General features: G+C 36.3%; 1 protein-coding gene across 6 annotated transcripts in view; it reads left to right on the top strand.

Moving 5' to 3' along the window:
- The window catches only part of TANC2 (tetratricopeptide repeat, ankyrin repeat and coiled-coil containing 2), a 343732-nt gene that overhangs the window by 98846 nt on the left and 230056 nt on the right, over window positions 1-14830 (top strand). The window contains exon 1 of one of the 6 annotated variants that reach the window (XM_087917325.1): window positions 11194-11308. The exons of the other annotated variants lie outside the window; for them this stretch is intronic. The gene's annotated coding sequence lies outside the window, so the exon portion shown is untranslated. Of the gene's footprint in view, window positions 1-11193; window positions 11309-14830 lie in introns of those variants that run through there. 6 annotated transcript variants of the gene reach the window in all.

Genomic DNA, 14830 nt, shown 5'->3' with positions numbered 1-14830 from the left:
GCTGGGGTTATATAATGTTGATATACATTACCGATGTATTATCTTCTCACTGACATGATGAAGCAACACAGCAGGATTTGGATAGTATAAAGGCATTATGCCAGAAAAATTCCATGAAGAGTAAGGCAAGGCTGTAGCCTGGCATTTTACTTATATAAACTTAATTATTTTATGTCTAGGATAAATAATCCTGCTCAAATACCCCCACCCCCACCCCCGGTTGACTAATGTTTCTTTTGTATTGTAGATTATGTGAGACACTATGAAATTGAAAATTAGCCTTGTGTGCCCTAGTTGCTTATTTCAACAAGAAAGGTTTGAAGACCAACTATAGGTAGTCCTTGATTTACAACAGTTCATTTAGTGACCGTTCAAGTTACAACGATATTGAAAAAGTGTCTTATGACCATCTTTCACCTAACAATCTTTGTACTATTACATGATCATGTGATTTATATACAAATGCTTGACAACTGGTTCATATTTATGATGGTTGCAGTTTCCCAGGATCATGTGATCACCTTTTGTGACCTTCTGACAAGAAAAGTCAGTGGGAAAGCCAAATTTTTCTCAGCGACCATGTTACCAATTTAACAACTGCAGTGATTCACTTAACAGAGGTGGCAAGAAAAGTCACAAAAGGGGGTAAAACTTACCAAATTTCTCACTTAGCAACATAAATTCTGGGCTCAATTGTGGTTGTAAGTCGAGGACTACCAGTTTATTAAAACTAATTTTTGCTAAGTGTTAGTATTTTATTATTCTGGTCTTTGGTGTATATTTGATTTTGACATGCATTTATTGATCTTGTTACTAACTCTTGAAGGTTGGATTGTTGAGGTATGATATGTAAATGTATTTAATTATTGAAATCTTCAGCAAGTATTTCTGATACAATAACAGAATTATATTAATGAAGTAAAATACTGTTTCCTCTTCTTGAGTTATAAATGGAACTCTTCTCTTTATTAATGAAAGTGAGTGAGAATATTAATGAGGTATATGGTGATAAATAAAATATTATTGACTACAGAATGAAAAATCATGCCATAATAATAGAAACCTATGATATGGCCACGTTGAATTTTGTGTACAATTTTTGCTGCACTATGTGGTATAAGAAAAGTGCCAAAGACATGAAATAAATCAGTTCTCAGAAGCATTTATCCATGAGCTAACTCTTTGGAGTTCTAATTGTATAAAAAAGATAAGAGGTGTGATTAAAAATAAAAAATATGCAATAAACTTAAAAATAAATATTTTTTTCCATTCAAAAATTTCAAGTAGTTGAAGTTGGATTCATACAATAACATTTTTACTCTTTTATAGAGAGGAAAGTGCAATTTGTTGTTGATGGTGCCACTAACCGAGAATATACATGCCATCTGTATGGGCTTGGCATAGTAATTTCTGAGTGCAACACAAATTGCCAGTTTTGAGTTTTAAAGGTCTAATGCTTGGCATTGAAAATATTGTAGTATTGCATTTTCTGTTGAAAGAAAATTAAATCCTTTCAAACTAATGACAGCAGTTATTAATGACTAATAAGTTTACATGATAAAATGTTTGCATGTATAGAGACATATATAGTACAGTAGTTAAGGTATTAGACTAGAAATTATGAGATGGTGAATTATAGACTTGCCTTGTGTGACTGTTTGCAGTCACTTTTGTCTGTGTATAAGACTTCATAAAATGGAATAGATATGGTAACAGTTGGGCCAGTGGAGACTGTTTGGTGACCCAGACAGCTTGGAGCCTGGGCATGGCTTACCTTGACTGATTTGTATATAAGAGTTGCTTCGTCCTTGTAATATAGCCTCTGTATTATATTGCTTCTATGATTATGACTTCTGGATTCTGGGTTCTGGTTCTGGCTTCTGCTGCATGGGTATTGTATACATGTATTATACTTTATATTATCGTATATAAACAGTTTCTTCTATAAATGAATCCTGCTGAATGATTTACTTGTGTGCTGGTTGGATTGCTGCTCTGACAGCTTTTCTCAGGAATGACAAAGAATTAAACTCTTCCAACATTTTAAAAAGTGTACCCTACTTTGATTTGCCAAGTCATCTGCAGACTTGGACATATTAGTGAATTGCAAAAAATAAATTACACAATCACCTTTGTTTTCATATTGTTTTAAACAAAAATCTGATTGAAGGCCATAATGCTATCCCAGAACCTCATGCATAAAACCACTGATATTCACATTTAATACATAAATGACAATTTTACTCTGCTGGAGAGGAAAGAAAGAAAAATAATAAATAAAAAAGATTTTGTGTGGTACTGTTTTAAGTTTCTAAGAGAAAAAAAGCAGTATACAGATTTTGAAAATAAACAAGCTGTTTTAAAACTTCTTGTGATTTGTATTTGTGTATGTGTGCGTGTGTCTATATCTGAAAAGTGCTATAACATGTTTAGGAAGAAGGTTTTCTTTTTCAGGATATGCTTTTTCTTTTTGTCTAATTGGAGGAACCCCCTCCAATAGTGAGATGAGGTATCAATCATAGTTCCTCAGGGGAAAAAAAAGTAAGTTTCATTCTGTGATGAGCCATTCACTGAGCAACATACTTTCTTTGATGTTCAGTTTTCATTTCAATTACTACATGTCAGAAATTATCAAAAGACCCTGTTATTATGGGTCATTATATTAAAACAGGCCTGGCTGCAGAACTTAAATTATTAATTAATTATACATTAGATTTAATGTACTTCAGTTTCTTAAAACTGAATCTTTTGCATGTTTACAGCTGGTATCCTTGAAGAAAATTACTATTTCACATAATGAGAATATAAACCATTTCTTCTTACGTGATCTCTCTTAATTCCTTTTCAGGTCTCACACTTCATCTTAAGTATACAGATATTTCCAGTTAATGTGGGCAATTAGGCCTGGAATTTCCATTTCTAAGCAATGCAGTCATAAAGCACAATCTCATTTGGCCATGTAGCATAGTGACAGCAGTTCCAGAACTCAACTGGTTGCTTTTGTTAACAAAATCACACACTATCTTTAAGCAAGAATATCACATGGTCGCCATTTGCAATCTCTTGCTAGCCTTCCCGGGGTGGGATGCTACCGTTTCGGCCCAGTTCTATAGAACTGGTAGCTGCGAAGAGCAGCTGACACTGAACCGGTTCGGTGTTTGGCCCACCCACCTGCCCGGGCTCTAGGCTGTCCTTTATTCCCTGCTTTTCCCTCCTCAGCTGCTTTGCACGGCACAGCTGAGGTTGAAAAAGCAGGAAACAAGGATTTTCAACCTGCGCACAGTGCTTGTCCAGGCAGGAAAGCTGATTTCTTGCAAACGCTGCACACACACTAGTTTAGAGAACCGGCAAATCGCTCCACTGGCTGGCCCCTCCTCTCCCCTCCCCTCCCCTCATTCCTTCCCTGGCATGTGAGCCATTCAACTTGCCTGGTTTGGTAAATTGCTATTTTTTCCTCCCCCCCCCTCAACATCAGCTGTTCTGCTCTGCCAGGAGATTTAGATTAGCTAGAAAGCAGGAAATCCTTGGATTTCTTGCTTTCTAGCTAATCTAAAAGCAGAGACAAATCTTCCTGAGGACTGAAGCTTCTACTTTCCAGTGCAGACTCAGGTAGCTGATTGGAGATAGATAGATCTCTAAGTGAATCTGTGATTCTGTGAGCAACTCAATCTGCCTGCCTGCTTTGCCTGCTTTTGGGTAAAAGTTGCTCTTTTTATAAAGAAAATCAATATTGACAATATTTACACACAAACCATGCCCACCCAGTCACATGACTACCAAGCCATGCCCAGTCAGCAAGCCACACTCATCTGACCATCAAGCCACAGCCACAAATTAGGCCACATCCACAGAACCAGTTGTTAAAAAATTTGAATCCCACCCCTAAGCCTTCCCATTTACTTTGCTTTTAGGAAGCAAGCCAAGAAGGTTGCAAATGGTAACTATGTGACTGCATGATCCTATAATGTTCTAATTGTGAGCTATGAGATGTGGTTGTAAGTACCATTGTTGCAAGTTAGAACAATGAGTGGTCATTAAGCAAGGACAACTTACATATATTTTATTTATATTTTACACTACATTTCTAATCTAATCATATTAATTGCTATAAGCTCCCTTTATTTTTTATTGTTCACACTTATATAATGAACATTTTTGTATGTCTTTTGTAAATCTCTTTCTAAAGGATATTTATTACCTATATGCAGGAATTTATGTATTTATTTATATATCATATTTAAAAACCACTCATCTTTCTCATGGGTTCATGGCTAACTTCATATCCTCCCTCATAAACCAAAGGAAGAAAATTTCATGCAAAACTATCTCCAGTCCTTCTCTTTCTGTTCTTCTAACAGGTATGCATTTGTTTCTGTGGAACAATATGCAGTTAGATTCTAAAACAATAGTATCATTAATAATCCCTCTTTGCTATAAACAAAAGTTAATATTCATTTTAATTGGAGAGAAATGATGATGTTCTGATCTCAAAGTAACATCTCATTGGACGTTTGTCCAGCAAACTCTCTTATCACAAGATGAAACCCAATATGGACTAAAGACACATGGTATTTTGCACTCACAGAATTGGATTGCTGTTCCTTGATTTTGCTTCTTTTTTCAAATTCTTCTGCTTAGTCCTTGCAGAAGTCTCTGAACTACTGTATTTTTTATTCAATTTCCCATACAAATAAGCTGTTAACTAACAATTGTAAAATTTTATGTAGCATTTCTTAGCATAGCTGTTTCATTTGCACATAATTTTGTGAAATATCTTTCATTGGATAAAATGTTCAGGTTTATGAGCTTGATACCCCACTCACTAACATCAGATAATTATCCCTTGAACCAAATATTGTATAATCCCCTCCAATTTATAGTCCTTGACTTAAACTGTTTGTTTAGTGACCAATCAAAGTTACCCCAGTACTGAAAAAAAAAAAGTTATGACCATTTTTTACACTTTTGTCCATTGCAGCATCCCCATGGTCACGTGATCAAAACTCATGCTTGGCAATTGACTCACATTTATGATTGCTGCAGTGTCCTGGAGTCATACAATCACCTTTTGTTAATTTCTTACAAGCAAACTTAATGGGGACGGCAGGTTCACTTATCAACTGTGTTACCAACTTTTAACAATTTCTGTGATTCACTTACAACTGTAGCAAGAAAGGTAATAATATGGGGCAAAATTCACTTAACTGTTTTAGGGCTCAATTATAATCATAACTCAAAGACTGCCTCTATTTCTTTTTTTAAATTAATACAAGAATGCAAAAAACAGTTAAAATGCATAAATTATAAAAGAAATTAAAACAATCTGAGTAAACAAACATTTTGAAATGTAAATCATCAGACACATATTATATGAACTCTTAGTCAATCAAGATAGAATATAAACATCTGAAAATTTTAAGCCAGAATTAATACTTACAATTGCTTTTGACAATGTATTTAAATAAAATGTAAATTTCTGTGTCTTCAACAACATAAGTACAGTAAGGTAATTTTTAAAATGTTATTTCTAAAGCGTTATTTTTTGTTGCAAATTACGTCTAATCTAACCATCTATTGAACTTGTTGGTTAAGTAAAATATGCAATTAAAAACACATACACAAAAGTACTTAAAGAATTTTGAGGAAAAATAGAGAAGCAAACAAAAATGACTTTCTGGTAGACCACCCCCTCCTCCTCCTCCTACTTGTTGTTATATACAGCCAATTCGCTGAAAAGAAAGTGCAGTTGTGCACGCATAACGAAACAACTGGGATCAACCTTTGGTATGATCATTATAAAAATGCGATTGCTTTAATTATTTTAAAACCAAATTAATAAAATAAACATAACTATCCACTGTATTAGATTATGGATATCGGCTATCTGAAGGCACAAACTCATTTCTCAGTTTAATTGTAGCAACAAGGATGCTACTGCTTAGACTGAATTTCTGTCATATGGGGCTCTATTTACTTTTCAGTTTTAAAATATATTACCTACGTTTTGTTTTTATTTTATTGTCTCAAATATCACCCAATTGTATTTTAATCTGGCTTTGACTGCACTCAGTGGTGTTGTGGATCTTCATGCTGACTGTATGATGTGGAACTTCTTTCTGTTTAAAAAAATGCAAAAAGATGAGGAGGGGGCAAAATTAGAGTGAATCTGATTGTTTTTTGAAGTTCTCATGGATGTTATTTTAAGCAGGGAAGGACAAAGGAAGGTCTTAGTGTTTCTTGTCTGCCTAGAATATGAAGTTGGCCTCCTTTCTTATAGTAATTTTCTGTAGGAAGATTAAATAAGTTCAGAGTTATTTCATCACATTATTCATTGATGGGGGCAGAATTTGTGACAGGCTTTATTAATATTTAGAATTTCTCAAAACATGAATAAAGAGAATTTAGACAACTGTCATTTAGGAATGGGAACCAAAAGGCCAGATTATTGTTGCACATAGGTAATTGAATTTGAACTTAAAGGAAAAAGACATTTAGGAATCTGTCTTAATAATCAAAGATTGTTAGTTGTTTTAATGGAGACTGTCTTAAGTTACAATAAAAATACAACTTTAGCTACATCATGAGAGATTTCTGAGAAACTTTACACAAATTTGCACCTGTCATAGGGTGGTCTAACATGTTTTAACAAGACTTGAAGGCTAGCTTTCAAGTTCTCCATTGAGGTGGAATTAGTATTCAGGATTGGGTGATCAGTCTCCGCTTGTTGATTGGACTGAGTCTGTCAAATCTTTGAGGACACTCCCTCTGTTGCTAGGGACCTCCCAGAAATTGATTCAGTCAGCTAGCTGGATGATGTGCTAACTTCTTCTCCTAAAGAATCAAAATTTGAACTAATTTAATTCAGAAAAAAAACACCAATACTGAATACTATTTCAACGGACAACAGATCGGCTAAGGGCTGATCTACATTGGTTTTTTGCGGGAGGTATGTAGAAACATCATCTACACTACATCCCTGCGCTTTGGTTTGGCAAGGCTCTAAATGGCTTAAATGCGGATCCCTTTTTTTTTTTTCACTGTGGCAGCATTGAAAGGGCAGAAGATTGCAGCAAAGGGAGAAATCTCATACATTGACAGACAGGTTAGATAACGTAGGATAGGAAGGTTGCAGAATAACTTGTGGAAATTCCGGAATAACATCATCGGAATTAAAAATGGCAGAACGCCACGCTGTCAGGAGAGTTGAGGAGACAGCTCGCAGGCCGTCACGCTGTCTAAGCCCAGCAGTCCCAGATCAGATATCTTCCTGTTAGAGCCCAAGCCAAAGGACAAGGTTGCAGGGGCTCGAAAGAGCTCCAAGGCAGCTGAGCAGGACGAACACCATAGAGATAAGGCTTTGTAAATGTTCTGGGGGCTGATGAAAGCCCAAAGGGTAAGGCCCTGTATTGATAATGCCACCCATTATAGCAGAACCTGAGGAATTTGTCCAGAGTGTCTCTGGATCATTTTATACCCATGTGCAGTCTATTCAATGATTTCCTTACTTCCAAGTTTTTGTTAGACCCAGGTGCCAGCTTCTCCATTGGTTCCTTCCATGTTGGTTCTTTGTAGTTTTCCTTAGATCCATTCTGCTTTCAGATTCTTCAAATCTTCTATCAACCTAAGGAAGCTATTGCTGGATTTTAGCCTCTCATGAGCTGGTTGTAGGCCATAGTATTGTCTAGATATTGGTGATTGGAGTCTTTCTCTGTATACTACTAATTGTCTGTGAAGGGTTGACCTTTCTCTTTGGGTGGAGATAGCATTCAGGATTGGGTGATCAGTCTCAGCTTGCTGATTGAACTGAGTCTGTCAAATCTTTTAGGACACTCCCTCAAAGGGACCTCCCAGAAATTGGTGAAAGAATATTGACAGACTGACATGTTCTCCTATAACAATAACATACACCATTACATTTGGAAGAGACCAGAAAAGGGTGGGACTGAATGGAGGTAAAGAAATCCCCCTCTTTAATGCCTCCAGATAGACTGGAGAGAGTGCATCTTAAACCACCTGTATTTTACCCAGCGGTTAAGATGCTTCAAGTCCAGAATTGCCCTCTATCCCCCCAAGGGGATTAAGGAGGGGGATTTCCTGACCTTCATAGATTTAACAGAGGCCTACCTTCATGTCCCCATTCTTCCGGCCCATAGACAATTCCTCAAGTTCTGCTATAATGGGAGGCACTATCAATATAGGGCCTTGCCCTTTGGGCTTTCCTCTGCCCCCAGAACGTTCACAAAGCTGTTGGTAGCCCTGGCAACCCATCCTAGGGCCATCCCAGTAAGAGTCCAGTGTTACCTGGATGACATACTGATCCAGTCATCCTCCCCATCTCAAGCAGCAGAGAATTTGGAAATCACCATTCAGGTGCTCTGGGGCATGGCTTCTTGTCAGCGAGGCCAAAAGCCACTTCATTCCCACCACTTTACTATTCCATCTGGGAGCTGTAATAGATACCATTTCCTGCAAGGTGTCCTTATCCCAGGAACATCAGGGGAGTATCAGGGAGTTAATTGGGCAAGTAAAACCTAAACACAGCCTACACTTTCAAAGATTCTGGGGAAAATGATATCTTGTATTAGTTGGTTCTCACCTGATACGACCTTTCTCTTTGGTGGAGATAGCATTCAGTCCCACCCTTTTCTGGTCTCTTCCAAATGTAATGGTGTATGTTATTGTTATAGGAGAACAAGTCAGTCTGTCAATATTCTTTCACCAATTTCTGGGAGGTCCCTTTGAGGGAGTGTCCTAAAAGATTTGACAGACTCAGTTCAATCAGCAAGCTGAGAGTGATCATCCAATCCCAAATGCTATCTCCACCCAAAGAGAAAGGTCGTATCAGGTGAGAACCAACAACCCTTCACAGACAATCAGTAGTATACAGAGAAAGACTCCAATCACCAATATCTAGACTATACTATGGCCTACAACCAGCTCATGAGAGGCTAAAATCCAGCAATAGCTTCCTTAGGTTGATAGAAGATTTGAAGAATTTGAAAGCAGAAGGGATCTAAGGAAAACTACAAAGAACCAACATGGAAGGAACCAATGGAGAAGCTGGCACCTGGGTCTAACAAAAACTTGGAAGTAAGGAAATCATTGAATAGACTGCACATGGGTATAAAATGATCCAGAGACACTCTGGATCATGGGGCTATTTGTTTGCTTATGCTTTTTGAGATTATGGTAACATAAGGATAACAACACACATGGATACCTTCTCTTTGTGCCCCAGTCAGTGTACAGTTGAGGAACTTATGGCAGTGCAACAGAACACTATTAATGTTGCTACCGTAGTTTCTGGGAAAGATCTGTTTAATTCGAACATATCTTAGGCTTGTATTTTATATTTTAAGTGTTACATTATAGTATGCTTATTTTACCATGTTTCTCCAAAAATACGCCCCCTAGGAAGATCCAGCATGTTTTCTAGGCATAAGGTGAAATTAAGCCCTCCCCCCAAATTTAGGCCTAGTTTAAAACATGCGAAATTTGGGGGAAACTTGCTGTTAGGAGTGCCCTGTGGGCAGCCACGCCTCGCCACCAGCCGCTCCTAACAGCCGATCATGGTGGAGCGTGGAGAGCTCCCTACCCCTGCCAAGTGCCTTTGCTGCAGACCCGGGTATGGTGCTGGGTGCAGACTGGGTCAACGGGCAGGTGGTGGCGGTGGCATGGATGTTGGCCTCAGTGGCGGTGGGGCACTGCATTACGCCGGCTGCTGTTGCTTCCTCCACCGCTGTTGCTTTCCCTTCTGCCCATGTGCTGCCATGTTTGGAGTGCTGCTCATTCCTCCACCGGCAGCATTTCAATTACTTCATGGGCCTCTCTCACCAGTGCCATCTCCAACAACAGCAGCGGTGAGACAGACCCCGCTACCGACAAGAACCGCCTGCTCTCCCGCAGGGGCATCGCTTTGATTGATGGCAGCACTCCAGCCTGCACCCAGCACCATACCTGGGTCTGCAGCAAAGGCGCTTGGCGGGGGTAGGGAGCTCTCCGCGCTCTGCCATGATCAGTCGTTAGGAGTGGCTGGTGACGAGGCTTGGCTGTCCACGGGGCGCTCTAGGCGAGGGTGCATGGGGGGGAGAAATTAAGTCACCCCCCCCAAAAGACGGCCTAGCTGTTTTTTCAGGGGTCAAAAGAAAATAAGGCCCACCCTTATTTTCTGAGAAACACAGTAATTGTGATGCTTCTGACATGAATGAACAAACAAGATAGCTATAATGCTTTAAGTGATTTGTTTATCTGAAATTTTTTTTATCCATAGTATGTATTTTTCTAATATATTAATTTATTGAATTTATGCAAATTCTTTTAATTGGTAGTAATGTACTGTAGCTCTGCAAAGTGACTTATTTTTAAATAAGTAAATAAATAAATTACTGTCATACATTATTCTCACAAGGAACTATTGATGTAATTTTGAGATTGTAACGAGCAGTGGAAATTCACTGGGTCTCAAGAAGTGATGAGGCATAATCTTATTTTGAAACTAAATATAAACTACTTTAAAGAAATAGTCTGCCCTTATTCCGTTCCTCATTTGAGTTCAATTCCATCAAACTCTCTTAACTGTCTTGCTGAAAGAGCTGAATACAAGTAAATGGCTGCCATTCTCTCCAGTAGGGAAAAATGTTGCTCCTCTAGGCACTGATTCTTCTGAAATAAAATAATCCATTCAGCTCCTAAACAGAGAATATCTATTTGGAATGTACTTCATTTTATTGCAGAAAATCAAGATGCAAACTGTACAATTTTGCAAATTGTACATTCCTTAAATCTTCTCAAAATGTCAGCTATTTTGCAAGTATGTTATGAATACTAAAGTGTTTAACAATGGAGGCTATGTTAAATTGAAAAAAAAAGATTGATGATAATCAAATAAAATAGAATTGTTCGTGGTGAATGCAGTTGTGTTGTCCTTTCTGTAGAAAATGTGCCGCCTTAAAGCTTTTCATTCTGCCTGCAATCTTTTATGTGACGATTTTGCTACAGATGCCCTGAGGGATAGTACTGGTTTATTGTCATGCAATGGGTTAAAGAAGAATGAAAGTGGAATACAGGCGTTCTGCTGAGAAAACGTAAAGGTGCTGCCTGCAGCTGTATGGCTCTACGTAGGCACCTGTGGGTTTCAGTGTGTTTAATGCATAGACTGCAGTATGAGGCTATCACTGACATTTGCTGACTCCAGTATACTCTTCTGTCTGCTGCCCTGCTAGCTTCTGCACCATCCATGAGACAGGCAAAATGGTGCAGCATGTTTGAAGCTTCCTTAGGAAACAATAACCATCAGTATGCAGCAGAGGTAGGTGAATGGTTTTATTTATCTGCAACAGAAAGAGGGAGTATAAGCCTTTCTTGTTTATAATGTTAAACCAAAAATAATTCTAGCAATACTGTCTTTTTCTAATCTTGAATTTTGTGACAGGTATATTGACAGTATCTTGATTATGTACAATAGATCGGCATGCTACTTGTAAAATATGTGAGAGTATGTATGTATTGGATAATTTATCTAGCATGTTTTAAAAGAAAGACTATAAGCATGCAATATCAATTTGAGAAATTGTTATGCTTCTAAACACAATTTTTTTCGAGATGTATGAAAGGTAAGAAGAGGTGAAAGAAATAGAATTTAATTTTATCATATTGTGAATAGTGAAGGATTAAGTGTTGAATTGGGCAAAGAAGGACACAGCAATCCTGGAGAATGAATGCTGTAGCTATTTTTAACAACTGCAATATCAGGTTTGCATTCCAAATGCTCAACATTTGTTTAACACTTGTTTAGTGTTTATGAATTATGTTTAATGAAAGAAATATAATCAGGTCCAGCTTTATGTTTTTGCTCAAAATAGATATTTTCAAAACCTGTAAAACATACAAGAATTTACAGCAGCTTATAAAATTACAATTAAGAAAGTCAATAGAAAAAGAATTTTAACATTTTATTTAAATGTGTTTTTTTCTGAGCTGATTTCAGGATATCTCACAAGCATTAATAGTTGCTAGTAAGTGTAATGTATGAGAAAAAGGTAGCTGAATTGTCTGAAATGCTAATTTATTGTATTTGGAATGTAGCAGATTGTGGAATCTTCAAATTATGATCCAAGTTTGTACATACATAATTGACTAAGAATGATTTAAGCAGTGCTGTGTCATTAGGCATGGGGATGGGAGGAAAAGGAATGCAGACTTATATTTTGCTTATATTAGTGTATTGCGCCTTGTATATCTAAGATAAATTATGGTTTTGTGCAATGAACTATTGGTGGAATAAAAAATAAGTCATGTCAGAGATTTTTGATATTGGTTAGTTGATTGGATTTTTATGTTAAAAATTATTAATACTTTTTTCATTTCAACTCCACATATTATTCTATCACAAGAATACATTCTCTATCTAGAAATTTGATCCTGCATGGTGTTATGTGGGCAGTATATTTGAATTTATTAATACAGAATATTAGTCTTATTAACTCATCTATTTATTTCAGACAGTGGAAGATACTTCCCGTCCCTTAAATTTACATCACAGGCTATTTTTGACAGAATTGTCAGCGTCATATTGCTGTTCTAGATTTAGATGAATATTATTACTCGAAGCAACATATAATTCCTCTGAATTGCTTATATTTGTTCTAATTATGAAGACTGTACCATGTGATAACTTCTGAATATCTTAGTGTCTCCAAAATGTTATATAATTGTTATATGTTGCAGATGAAACTGAGTACTGTATTATGATCGAATCTACAATAAGATACAAAAAAGGCAAAATACTTCCATTTCAAACCTCAATAAATATCAATACTTTGCAATGACTTTCCCTACTGTTTTTATTTATTTTTTGTTAGATTGTAATACATTTAAGCTGAATTCAGATATTTCACATATTTCTTTGTTGCCATGCTATTATATAAACAAGTATGTGCATATACGTAATGTCTTTAAAATATAGGATGGAAATCTATGTTTGAGTCAGATTAAATGAGAAGAAATAGGGACTGTCAACAGTGACACCTTTTTAATTGGCATTCTCACAGCAAGCTATTGCAGTCTGAACAGGTGGAGAAAAATGTGTGTTGGCCTTGACATTTATTATAAGGCAGCTGAAGCAATAAAATATACTATTTTACTAAATACATGAACATATTCATTTAGAATATTTTAAACTGTATGTTTAATAGCTTTATGTAGCAGTAGTTTTGAAGTCATAGAATAAAAATTCATTATGTTGCAGAATCTGCTGCTATATGAACGGATGGATGTGCAAGTTAGTGCATATTTTGTAGTTGTTTTTGAAGCAGTCTAAATCGTTTGATGTAAATTGTGCAATGTTATTTTAATGATTATTTTAAAAACGATCTAACATTATAATAAAGATATAGAAATATATCTGGTTGATAATCTTTCATAGTGAAAACAAAATGGCTGGTTATTATTACTGCAAACTGCAGATGAAAAACTGGCTGCAATTAAGTATCTTTTCACTGAAGGGAAAGCAACACGATAGACATATAGACAATATATTTGTGCTAAATATTTTCAGGGAATAAGGATAAAAGAGTAGGTTATTTAAAGTATAATATTGCGTAATTTAAGTACTAGAGTTGCATTTTAAAGTTTGTCAAACATTACTTGGACTATTTTTTTCTTTTCTTTTATGCTATATGCTTTTATTGACCTTTTCAGAACAGATCCTTCCATTTAATTAAAATAAATGTTAGGAATTGATGCAAGTAATATCTAAAATCCTGTCTACTAACACACAGAATCCTGTAGGGAAAGGAAAGAGCTTATCATACTTACACTTACAACTTAGAGGATTGCTTTTCTTTGGTTTATATATAGAAGAAAATTTGTTTTGGTTTCAAATATATAAGGAACTTCACGATATTATTGTTAGAGAGGATATTTCTAGACCCCAGTTTCTAGCTGACTTTTAAACTGATAGTTGTTTCTCTGCTCTGACTAAGCAAATATACTCTATGAGTAAAGATGATCATGAAGCCACACCCAGCAGCTTTATAGCATTTATGTAACCTTATGTGGCAACCTCTGAATAATTTGATGCTGTCCATTTCCAGGCATAGTCATATGTTTCATTTTTGTTGCTTCCTAGATTAGCATTCAAGATTAGTTTGTCTTAAGCTATTGACTAAAGAAATTTTCCTCAATTGTTGGTTTTGAGTGATAATAAAAAATGTACAGTTCTTATTTAATTTAAGTAAGAGCAGATACCTTCACTGTTGTATATCTCTCTATGAGAGGTGATGTACTTAACTTGTTTTTATATATATATATATATATTTGTTTGTTTTCTGAGGTTCTCGCGAACAACTAAAGATCAACAAACCCGAACAACCAAAGATCCATATATATATATATATAGATATATATATATATATATATATATGTATGTATATATATATATATATATATATATATATTTTCTTAAGTTTTCGCGGGTACTTACATGTATGTTATTCAGCTTTGTTTGGGTATTTTCCCACGTCATTGTAGTTGTGCTTTTAAAGCTGTAGCAACGTTTCGGCAGAATCTCATCTGCCATCATCAGGCTTCTGTATTGTGTTCGTCAGACGAACACAGTACTCTCTCTCTCTCCCTCCCCCCCCAGAGAGAGAGAGGGAGAGAGACTTAGACTTTTTGTTACTAGCCATTTAGGGTGTGAAGATATGAGGTATGTGCTTTCTCCCCATTCAGGCATAGATACCAAACTTTTCCTCTCACTATCCCAACTTTGCTAAAAATATCAGCATACGTTAAAGAAGATATACATGATGAAACAAGGAACAAAAGTATA

The sequence above is a fragment of the Pseudonaja textilis genome, chromosome Z (assembly GCF_049901715.1).
Source record: "Pseudonaja textilis isolate UNSWEBS1 chromosome Z, rPseTex1.2, whole genome shotgun sequence".
In the NCBI taxonomy this organism is placed as follows: Eukaryota; Metazoa; Chordata; class Lepidosauria; order Squamata; family Elapidae; genus Pseudonaja; species Pseudonaja textilis.
Note: the sequence above shows the minus strand (reverse complement) of the source record. Positions and strands in the feature narration are given on the sequence as shown.